The sequence below is a fragment of the Nomascus leucogenys genome, chromosome 13 (genome assembly GCF_006542625.1).
Source record: "Nomascus leucogenys isolate Asia chromosome 13, Asia_NLE_v1, whole genome shotgun sequence".
In the NCBI taxonomy this organism is placed as follows: domain Eukaryota; kingdom Metazoa; phylum Chordata; class Mammalia; order Primates; family Hylobatidae; genus Nomascus; species Nomascus leucogenys.
This window is the reverse complement of record NC_044393.1, coordinates 11471401-11483315: the sequence shown is the minus strand read 5'-3', so window position 1 is coordinate 11483315 and position 11915 is coordinate 11471401. Positions and strand designations below refer to the sequence as shown.

Here is an 11915-nt window from a genome sequence, read left to right as displayed (position 1 = left end):
TTTCCCAATAGGGCCATATTTACAGGTACTAGCTGTTATCACATCAGCATATCTTTTCGGGGACACAATTCAATCCACAATGCCACCTCAGGACTTCCGCCTTGAATTCCCTTCTACTAGCCCTTTTCACGACTGGCTCCTTGCATCTTTTGGGAGTGAACTCAAAAGCCATCTTGTCCAGAAGCTTCCCAGATCACACGTTTTTGACTTTCCGCGCCTCAACTCCTTGTCATCACTGCACTTTGTTTCTTTCTTAAACCTTGTCACCACCGGATATACAACTCCCCTCCCTCTATCGAGGGGAATATGAACTCCCAGGAGTAACTGCTTTGCATGTCTTAGTCACAGCTCCGTTCCCAGAGTGTAGATGAGTGCCTGCAACAAAATAGGTTCTTGATAACTATGCATTGAATATAAAATCTGAATCAGAAAATTTGGGAAGTAGGAGAAATTGTAGAAGAGAAGGCTGAGTTGAGGTGATACTGAATTTATGACAAGCATTCAACAGTTTCTGTGACAAATATCTGTTGGACATCCATTTCGTGCCAGGCACTGTTCTAAGTTACAGCTCAGCTAAGACAGACACAAAGCCTTGAGCTCACGAGATCTGCATCTGAGTGAAAGCCCGAGAACCTGCCATATGTTGAGTGCTTGCTATCTGCCAGCGCAGTGCAGAATGCCTGTGATGTTAATCCTACAGAAAATTGTAGAAGGCAGGTGCTGTCATTAACTTTACTTCTTCCCAGGCGAGGAAACAATTTCAGAGCAAGTTCATCTCACTGGTAAGCGGGAGAGCAAACTCCTCCTAAACATGGGGTTCCGTTCCTCACCCTCTTAGCTGCTCCCTTATGCAACTCTTGAAGAAAACACTAATGATGACCAGAAGTCCATGTAGTTGGCAATCAGCTGCATTTTCCCGAAGAGAAAATGAAACGCAGAAAAGTTAAATCACTTCCACACATCACAAGCTAATGGGTGGCAGGTAGGGTAGGAGGGAGATGGCCCTGGTTTGTTGTCAGAGCCCATGTTCATAAGCCCTACCTTTATGTCCTTCTCAAGTCTGTAGGTTTGTGGGCAGGTATAGCAGGGGTATCCTTTTTTTTTTTTTTTCTTTTTTTAACAGCGCTCAGAACCCAAGGTTCTCAAACTCTAAAGAGTGTAGGATTCGTCAGGGGATTCCAAACATAGACTTTGAATCAGCAGGCCAGCTTTTTCCGTTACCCTTGTGTGACCTTCTGGGGCTCCCTGATTTCTCACTCATAGCCATATTCACCACATGGCAGGCTTTGTGCTACAGAAGGGTTCCTGGGAGTCTGCAGGACACCGTGGCCCAAACCACTTCTTCTTGTTATTCCCTGAAACAGACATATGTTGCTTTGCTTACCCCAAGTCCAGACCTTCTTCTGATAGTAACATCTCAAATTTCCTTTTGAGGAACCATGCCTCCCTCATCCCAATCCAAAGAGTTTGAATAGATTTGACTCCTCCTCCTTGGTTCCAGATGTGACAAGGTACTTTGATGGACTTTATGGGGAACCAGAAGACATCTTTTCACTAGGGCTACAAAGTGCATAGAATGCATGTTGGATGCTGTGTTACTGTGAAGGGAGAGTCACCCAGGTAATAAAGCGAGCCTTGAGGTAAGCAGAGATGAAAATTAGAGACAGAATCCTGATGAAATCTTGGAATGGCCAGAATACCTCCTGGGAGGTAGGCTTATTGCAAAAAAATTCCATGATAAGTAAGACAATAAAGTCCCTTTTTTGCTAAAATCAGATTAAATTAGATGTTGACACCTGCTGCCAAAAGAATCCCAAATAAAAGGAATCCCAAATAAAACATCTCCTTTAGGACAAATTCCTCTGTACTCTAGAACAATCTCCCTCAGAAACTGGAGTGGCTCATGATGGTATTTCAAACTAAAGTGCCAATGACTAGGAGAGTTTGCTGACTCAACCACTGGAATGTTCTGGAGATGAAATTGATATTTGAAAGCAACTGGAGGGTGACTGACAGTTGGTAGGTACTTAAAAAATATCCTGAGTCTACCTAAATGGTGTATTTTCTTTTTTTGCATGCTAGAATATATGTACTTGGCAAATCTCAAATATGTTTATAATTTGGGGAGTATAATAGGAGATATTTTATGTGAGAAAAGTTCTCATTGCTTTTTGCCTATTTGGTTTATTTTACATGACTGTGAAATGCAAAATTCCAAGATTTTGACTTTTTGCATGATTTTCCTCTCTCTCCCATCTCCTTTTCTCCCACACTTACACCATCCATCCCCAGTGGTCAAAGGTACGAGAATCCACCATTTGGAACTTCATCTTTTAAAGACCAGAAACTCCTCTTCAGGAGAAGGAAGAGTGTGATTTATATGTGGCTTTATCTAAGGTAACACAATGAAGTTCCAAGTTCTCTAGTTTCTTTATTTAAAAAAAAATGGGTTGGGCGCGGTGGCTCACGCTTGTAATCCCAGCACTTTGGGAGGCCGAGGTGGGCGGATCACGAGGTCAGGAGATCGAGACCACGGTGAAACCCCGTCTCTACTAAAAATACAAAAAAAAAATTAGCCGGGCGTGGTGGCGGGCGCCTGTAGTCCCAGCTACTCGGAGAGGCTGAGACAGGAGAATGGCGTGAACCCGGGAGGCGGAGCTTGCAGTGAGCAGAGACTGCGCCACTGCACTCCAGCCTGGGTGACAGAGCGAGACTCCGTCTCAAAAAATAAATAAATAAATAAAATAAAACAAAATAAAATGTAAATACCAGTGATTTATACCAAGGGTAGCAATTTAGTGCATAAGGAATTTCTTTTGCTCTATTCCTCTCCATCTCCATCTCTCTTAAAGTAACTAATTTTCACAGCTTAGTGCATATTCTTCTAGTCATTTTTCTATGGTATTATAACCAGACACAAATGCATGCATGTACATGCATGTATGTATGTATGCCTATATACATAAATACACATACACACATCATTTTTTAACATATTCTTGTACACTGTTGCTTTTGGATATATTTCCAAAGGTAGGATTGCTGAGTCAAAGGGTATGTATAATTTTAATTTAAATGAACACAGATGATTACTTTCCAGAAAGTTTATAGAACTTCACATTCTCACCAGTATATTTCTCCAAATCACTGCTATCCCAGAATTTTTTTGCACTTGATACCGTGGTAGTTTCATGATTTTTATTCTTTTTTCTCTTTATAAGACTGAGCATCTTCCCCGTTCGAGTGCTTAGGACCGTCACTCAGAATCTGTTCTATGGCCCCATCGTGCATGCCTTTCCTGCCTTTCCTGTGTTCTTTTGGAGGTTGCCGCTTGTAATAATGGGGATGAAGATGCAGCTGATGTTTATTGAGTGTTGACTACTTGTGCTGAGTCTGCTACGCACATACAATGCTGAATAGGTTCTTTACTGAAACATTTTCCTTTGATCTTCACAATAACCCTATGAGCTATCTAGTTTTATAAGTTGGCTTTTACAGATTAGGAAACTGAGGCTCAGAAAAAAGTTAGAGGATAGGTGTGGTGGCTCACGCCTCTAATCCCAGCACTTTGTGGGGCTGAGGTGGGAGGATCATTTAAGCCCGGGAGTTTGGGGCCAGACTGGGAAACCTATTGAGACCCCTGTCTCTAATAATAATAATAATAACAACAACAAAATAAAATAAATTAGGTGAGTGTGATGATGCACACCTGTAGTCTCAGCTACTTGCGAGGCTGAGGTGGGAGAATCACTGGAGCTTGGGAGGTCAAGCCTGCAATGAGCTGTGATCACACTACTATACTCCATCTTGTCTCAAGAAAAAGGGTGGAGGGGAAGGTTAGAGTAATTTGTCTAAATGTGCAGAGGGAGATGGAAGGGGTCACATGGCAAGGAGTGTGGGTGGCCTCTATGAGTTGTGAGCCAGCAAGAAAATGGGGACTTCAGTCCTACAACTGTAAACTGAAAAATGTAAACCTCATTATTACTGATTAATTTATTTATTAATAGATATTTATGGAATGCCTGCTATGTGCCAAGCTAAGAATAGGAGTAAAAAGCATGAAAAAACGCAAGATCCCTGCTGTTCTGGAGCCTATATTCTAGTACAGAAAATATCCGATCATAGTTTTAAATGTAAATCTATATGTTACATAATCTGCTTGATAACTTCCTTTTTTGTTTGTTTTGACAGCTCCGAGTTGCTCATCATCGTTTTTTTTTACATCACAATATAACTGATAAAAAGCTCCTGTTGATGGTAGAAGAAGTTACAGCCATTTTCTCCTTGCATGCAGATGCTTGCATTGTTAAAATTTCCTTCAATTCAGATTACTTTGTAGGAATCTTTAAGCCACTAGTCCTTTTTGTGAGAGCTGCTATAGTTAAGAGGTGATAATGCTGTCTATGAATCCACATTACTAGGCATGTGTAAATTGCAAGAAACCACAGTAGGCTGTAGGCTAGAGGCAGTAAGAACGCCATTGTCATCTGCAGAGATAATTTGACTTCCTCTCTTTGTATTTGAATACCCTTTATTTCTTTCTCTTGCCTGATTGCCCTGGCCAGAACTTCCAATACTATGTTGAATTGGAGTGGTGACGGAGGGCATCCTTGTCTTGTACTGGTTTTCAAAGGGAATGCTTCCAGCTTTTGCCCATTCAGTATGATATTGGCTGTGGGTTTGTCATAAATAACTCTCAGTATTTTGAGATATGTTCTATCAATACCTAGTTTATTGAGCGTTTTTAGCATGAAGGGGTGTTGAATTTTATTGAAGGCCTTTTCTGCATCTATTGAGGTAATCATGTGGTTTCTGTCATTGGTTCTTTTTGGATTACATTTATTGATTTGCATTCTACTATAAAGACACATGCACATGTATGTTTATTGCAGCACTATTCACAATAGCAAAGACTTGGAACCGAACCAAATGCCCATCAATGATAGACTGGATAAAGAAAATGTGGCACATATACACCATGGAATGCTATTCAGCCATAAAAAAGGATGAGTCCATGTCCTTTGCAGGGACATGGATGAAGCTGGAAACCATCATTCTCAGCAAACTAACACATGAACAGAAAACCAAACACTGCACATTCTCACTCATAAGTGGGAGTTGAACAATGAGAACACATGGACACAGGAGGGGACCATCACACACCAGGGCCTGTTGTGGGGGCGGTGGGGGGCTTGGGGAGTATAGCATTAGGAGAAATACCTAATGTAGATGATGGGTTGATGGGTGCAGCAGACCACCATGGTACGTGTATACCTATGTAACAACCTGCGTGTTCTGCACATGTATCCCAGAACTTAAAGTATAATTAAAAAAAAAAAAAGAATGCCATTGTCTCCCCCATCCCCAATTCCTCTGAGTTGTAGAATTCCCACCTTCTCTCAGAATTTCTGCGATACCATACGTAACTGACGCAGAGGGAGTGAGGCAAGTGCCAAGCTGCTTATTAAAATATAACACAGTTTAATTTCTTATTTTTAGTTTGAAGTAAGTATAAACAGAAGGTCTAATGTCTTTTTTTGCTTATTTTCCACTTTGGAGGACACTACTCTAGAAAAAAATCAGAAAACACTCCTCACCTGTTAAAGAGGATGATGCTTCTGGAAAGGGCACAGTCCCCACTAATGAAACAACCCCCACACCTTGTCTGCGTGAGTGCCTTCTCTTGAGTGATGATGCAAAAGGAGCTGAAGTAAGTTGCAACTTGCAGGAAGTAGCCTGACATACAATGTTGTTTAAATTAAAGTGAATGCAAAAGAGAAGCTTGTTATAGCTTAAATAGATAGAGGAGGAGAACTTTTTCTGTTTCCAGTTGCTTGTCTGCTTTGGTTGGAGACCATATGCTTTGAAGAATCTTACAAATGTTCCTGTCCATATACATATTAGAGTATCTCAGCCTTTTCTCTCTGGAAGCCTTTGTGCCATTGTCTGAAGGATCTATAAAAGCAATAAGCCATCTTGTAAATGGAGCTGGAATATGGGATGCTCTTGTTTCTTTCTTGCCAGCAGCCACTGGCATTTATTCCGGAGTTGATGCATCAGTGACCAGAGTTATTGCTCCCAGAATCCATGTTAAACCACACAAGCAATGGAAATTTTCTCAGCTGTGCTGTGAAATCAGTCTAGGCTTATTTCACTCAAATATGAATAGCAATAAAGATATTAACAGCAACGCTAATATTAATTCTAATTAATATTAGCTAAGAGTACGCAGTGCCTACTCCTTGCCAGGTGCTGTGCTAGGAAGCCACATGGATTTAATTGTTACTCCTCACAGCAACCTTATGAGAAATATACTGTCACTTATTGGACATCAGAGCAGGAAACTTCTCCAAGGTTTGGAGGAATTAAACAACTTGAACAATAGAGGCTGAGCCCAAGGAGGATCCCCATAGTCTGACTCCAGGTTTGCAAGCTTAATTAATGACTTTCTGTCTCTCTAATACATATATATATCTATATGTTATATAGATATATATAACATATAGATATTTACATTATATATAATATATGTAAAACTTATATATAAGTTATGACAAATAAATTTTAACCACTATGGAAAACTTGCAACTCAAGTTTCTATATATATGATATAGTTTGGCTGTGTCCCCACCCAAATCTCATCTTGAATTGTAGCTCCCATAATCCCCATGTGTAGTGGGAGGGACCCAGTGGAGAGTAATTGAATCGTGGGGGTGGGTTTTTCCCATGCTGTTCTAGTGATATTGAATAAGCCTCATGAGATCTCATGGTTTTTTTGTTTTTTTTTTTGTTTTTTTTTTTTTTTTTTTTTTTTTTTTTGAGACGGAGTCTCGCTCTATCACCCAGGCTGGAGTGCAGTGGCGCAATCTCGGCTCACTGCAAGCTCCACCTCCCAGGTTCATGCCATTCTCCTGCCTCAGCCTCTCTGAGTAGCTGGGACTACAGGTGCCCGCCACCACGCCCGGCTAGTGTTTTGTATTTTTTAGTAGAGACGGGGTTTCACCGTGGTCTCGATCTCCTGACCTCGTGATCCACCCGCCTCGGCCTCCCAAAGTGCTGGGATTACAAGCATGAGCCACCGTGCCTGGCCGAGATCTCATGGTTTTATAAAGGGCAGTTCCCCTGCACAGGCTGTCTTGCCTGCCACCATGTAAGACATGACTTTGTGCCTCCTTCGCCTTTTGCCATGATTGTGAGGCCTCCCCAACCACGTGAGACTGTGAGTCCATTAAACCTCTTTTTCTTTATAAATTACCCAGTCTCGGGTATGTCCTTACAGCAGCATGAGAATGGACTAATACAATATATAAGTATATATTATATATAATATATACATATAAAATATAATTTTTTATATATTATATAAACTATATAAATATTATTTATATACTATAATATAAATGTCATATTATATGTAATATTATATATATTATAATTACATATCACTATAATGCGTTATATATATAATTTATTAGAAGGTCATTTGGGCCAGCTCCACGCTGCTTTGTGACCATCTCACGTCAATGCCTCATGTCACCATTGCCAGGTGTTGGTGGCAGAATTCTAAGATGACTTTCACTGACTCTCACCCTTGTGTAATCCCCTTCCCTTAAGTGTGGGAGGAACCTGTGACTATGACAAGATATCACACCCATGGAAAAAGGGATTTTACCATTGTAATCATGATGCATAATTAGTTGACATTAGGATAAGGGGATTATTCTGGGTGGGCCTGACCTAATCAGGTGAGCCCTTGCAGGAGCTCATGCTCTTCCTGTAGAGAGAGTCAAAGAATGAGTGGGGTTTGGCATAAGGGAGATTCTCCATTGCTGGCTGTGAAGATGGAAGGGGTCACATGGCAAGGAGTGTGGGTGGCCTCTGTGAGTTGTGAGCCAGCAAGAAAGTGGGGACTTCAGTCCTACAACTGTAAGGAACTGAATTCTGTTGATAACTTATATGAGCCTGGAAATGGATCCTTCCCCAGACCCTCCAGATATGAATGCTGCTTAACCGACACCTTGATTTCAGTCTTGTTAGATCCCGAGAAGACAACCCAGTCATGCCATGCTTGGGTTTCTGATCAACTGAACTGAGAGCTCATGAATGGGAAGAGCTCATTATGTTAAGCTGCTAAATTGGTGGTAATTTGTTACATGACAAGAGAAAAATAATATACCATGCGTTCCCATGTACTTTTTCTGCACTATAGACTCATTGAGGTGCCACGGATGCCTTTCTTTTTTTTTTTTTTTTTTTCTTTCTTTCTTTCTTTCTTTCTTTCTTTCTTTCTTTCTTTCTTTCTTCTTTCTTTCTTTTTTTTCTCATCTCCTTTGCATTGTGCTTACACATAGCAGATGCTGTAAATGTGAGCTAGAGAGGCTGTGTGTCTAGTTAGGAGGACAGACTCGAGCCAGACTGCCTGGGTTTAAACCTGGCACTGTGTCTTACCAGCTGTGGCACCTTGGGCAAATTACTTAACTGCCATATGTAAAATAGGAATGAAATAATCATGCTTGCTCATAAGGCTGGGGTGAGGATAAGATGACCTTTGTGTGTAAAGTGCCTAGTACATAGTAAGAACTCAATAACATGTTGGTTATTATTACTGTGTGTTTCATAAATTAGCAAATAAATCTTAACCACTATGGGACAAAAAGCCTTATAAAAAATTCCCAAATGTCTCTACCTGCTTAAGATAAGTCTATGGATTTTTAAAAGCTTTTCTGGACTACTTGCTGTCAAATTACTGAGGTATCTGTACTACAGGGATGTCCTCTGGCACCATGGAGAATTGGGGCCCAATCCTAAATGGTCCCATTCTGTATGATTTCTATTTGAATTCATTTGGGGAGAGAATCTGTATCTTTGAATGAAACTTTCAAAAATTCCTGTTCCCATATTAGAATATCAGTATCTGCAGGAAAAATTGATTTCTTCTTTGTCGTTGTTAGATGTTCCCTTCTGGGCACGACCATGTACTGCATTTAGCAACGATTGCTTCTAGTTTCCCCACATGTACTGTGGGCTGAAAAACCCACAGTTATCAGCCAAGTGTATATGTCATGGTCTATTTGCCCCAGCAGGGCCACTTGCCACCCTGTCCTACCCTGCTCTCTGGCTGCAAAGCTGAACTTTAGGGGCTGCATCAACTGGCTCCCTAGCTCACTGCCTTTCAGCTGGGCAAGCTGGCAAGAAATAAGAGGGAAGAAAGGGGGCCGGGATATTTGTTTCCTAGACTCACTTTTCCTGGGGTTGCCTTGGCTGGTCATTTCCTCCGTGGCCATCATTCCTCTTCAGGCAGCCTTTTTTCACAGAGCTCTTCCTCGTTCCTGATTCTGGAAACAATGCCCTCCTCTTTTCCTTCAGACCTCACAATGGTAACAGCTCCTTCAAATTTCTGACACCAAACCCCTTTGTAAATAGTGCCTTTACTGAACTGCCCTTGAATTATCCCAGTCTAAATGAGCCATCTGATTTCTGATAGGCCCTTCACTGTTAGACAGAGATCGTTAGATTTTTAAGAAGAGTTTGGAGTCCGTAGGTTCTGACTGTAGCTCTCTAATTAGCAAAGTGCTTGAGTTTGACTACATCTATATGGGCTGTTCAAAGGACCATTTCTCTTGCTTTTCACTGGGTTTTCAGTTATATTCTAGATGATGGAAGTTGGCAGAGAAGTGACCTGTGTATAAATGAGATATTTCAGGATGTTTTGCCATCAGGACATCCCACTCCACTGCATCTTATTTTGAAGAAAGCTCAGGTCTGAATCCACTGAAACAGGAGCTGACAAACCGAAGGAGCGAATCTTCAGATAAGACAATTTTTAAAGGTTGTTTGTACATGTCTTTAGATAAACTGAATTGTCCCTTGAATTCCATTTCCTGCAGATTATTTCGGGATATTCTCAAAATGGATAGTGCATTCAGTTCTCATATGGAACACTTCTATTTTGCATATTGACATGCATTTTAACACGAAAAAGGTCAGTGATGGGAACAGCACTGCTTGTTGGTGTGACAGTCGACATTTACCTGAGCCTTTCTGATACACTGCAGTTTAAGATAATTTAGTAAAATAATTGTCACGATTGATTTTTATTTTCTTTCTGGACCCACAGTTCACTGTGTTACTCTTGGGCTAGGTAACTTTCAGAGGCTTAAATTTCCTTTTGGTGGAAATTCATTTATTAAGTTCTGGATGGATGACAAACTTTGATTAAAATCATGAACTCCTTTATGATCCGTTGGCAAAAGCTGGTGAACCCAATTGCTGTTGACTTATTCTTTGACCAGCATCTGTTTATTGGCTGACATGAGAATGGCAGAAAATGAATGGTTGGGATTTTTCTGTGCATAATATTCTTTCTTATAAATCACACATCTTCTGAGGACTTTGGTGGGAACCTGGGGAGAAAGGTGGCATTCAAACGCATTGTCATCACAATCATAACAGTCATGTAGCTTTACGTAGTAATTCTTTGTCCACCAATGGTAAGATCATACTTTTGGGAAAGAAGAAGAAAAGACAAGTTATATTTAGAACAGTTTACAACTTTCACTTATGAGAAAAGAGGGATGCACTTGAGGAGAAATGCATGACACTTAGATCAAAAGAAAGGAAGAGATGCGCAGAGAGGGCCAGAAAGATACCAGATAAAAGAAAATCTCAGTTCAATTTGAGAAATATTTATTGACCAATTACTATGTGCTAAATACTTTGCCTGGTGTTGTTTCTCAGAATCAAACAAGATGGATGTCACTTTTGACATTAGCTTGCTTGGCATCTCCTGGGAAAAAAGGGGACAAAAAACTATCTGTGCTAAGTATTTGCTGATTCTCCAGCCATATATCCACTCCTCCTTCTGATTTTCCTTGGTATCATTCTTCCTTGTTCTCGGGCTTTGAGTTATAGAGAGGGCTGACTCTATGTCTATTCCCAACCCCAGGTGTGGACATGGGACCAGGCTGAGCCAGTTAGCACAGCAATAGGTTCAGCTAGCCACCTGACCCCGAGTATTGCTATAATATTCAATTATATATTTGGCAAAAACCAGAAGAAAAGTTCTTATCTGCTGTAATTGCACTTGATAGGGATTCTAAGTGTGAGAGTAATGTAAACCCACAATTTCTGGGAGTTACCACATAGAGAAATCTTGCTGAAAATGAAGCTGAGCACAGTGCAAAGTGGAATTTAGAGACTGACAGATACCAAGCCCTTTGATTGGTATTTGAGCTCCTGGATCCAGCTATGCCTGAAGCTACATTTACCTCCTTGGCATGTCCAAAACATTCTACTCTTAAACCTATTTGGTTGAATTTTTCTCATATTCTTTTCAAAGACCAATACATTTATTTATTATTATACTAGTTGTTACAGGTTGAATTTTGTCCCTCAAAAAGATATGTTGAAGTCCTAACACCCAATAACTTAGAATGTAAATTGATTTGGAAGTAGGATTGTTGTAGATATAATTAGTGAAGATGAGGTAACTAATTAAGGTAGGCCCTTAATGCCACATGACTAGTGTCCTTATAAGAAGAAAGACCCAGGGATAAGATGGCCATGTGAAGTGGAGGCAGAGACTGAAGTTATGTTGCCACAAGCCAAGGAACCCCTGGAGCTACTAGAAGAGGTAAGGAAGGATCCTTCCCTAGAGCCTTCGGAGGAGGCATTACCTGCATGATAACTTGATTTGGGGCTTTTGGCCCCTAGAGCTGTGAGGCAATGTTTCCTGTGGTGTTTTTTGTTTTTTGTTTTTGGTTTGGGATGGAGTTTCACTCGTTGCCCAGGCTGGAATACAATGGTGTGATCTCGGCTCACTGCCACCTCTGCCTCCTGGGTTCAGGCGATTCTCCTGCCTCAGCCTCCCGAGTAGCTGGGATTACAGGCGCCCGCTACCATGCCTGGCTAATTTT

The 11915-nt window shown here is 40.9% G+C and overlaps 1 long non-coding RNA gene across 1 annotated transcript in view; it reads left to right on the top strand.

The window, feature by feature from the left end:
- Nucleotides 1–463: 463 nt before the first annotated feature.
- LOC105740680 overlaps nucleotides 464–11915 on the top strand; it is a 29123-nt gene continuing 17671 nt past the window's right edge. The window contains exons 1-2 of the long non-coding RNA XR_001116749.2: nucleotides 464–782; nucleotides 1502–1640. This is a non-coding gene — a long non-coding RNA (uncharacterized LOC105740680). The remainder of the gene's footprint in view (nucleotides 783–1501; nucleotides 1641–11915) is intronic.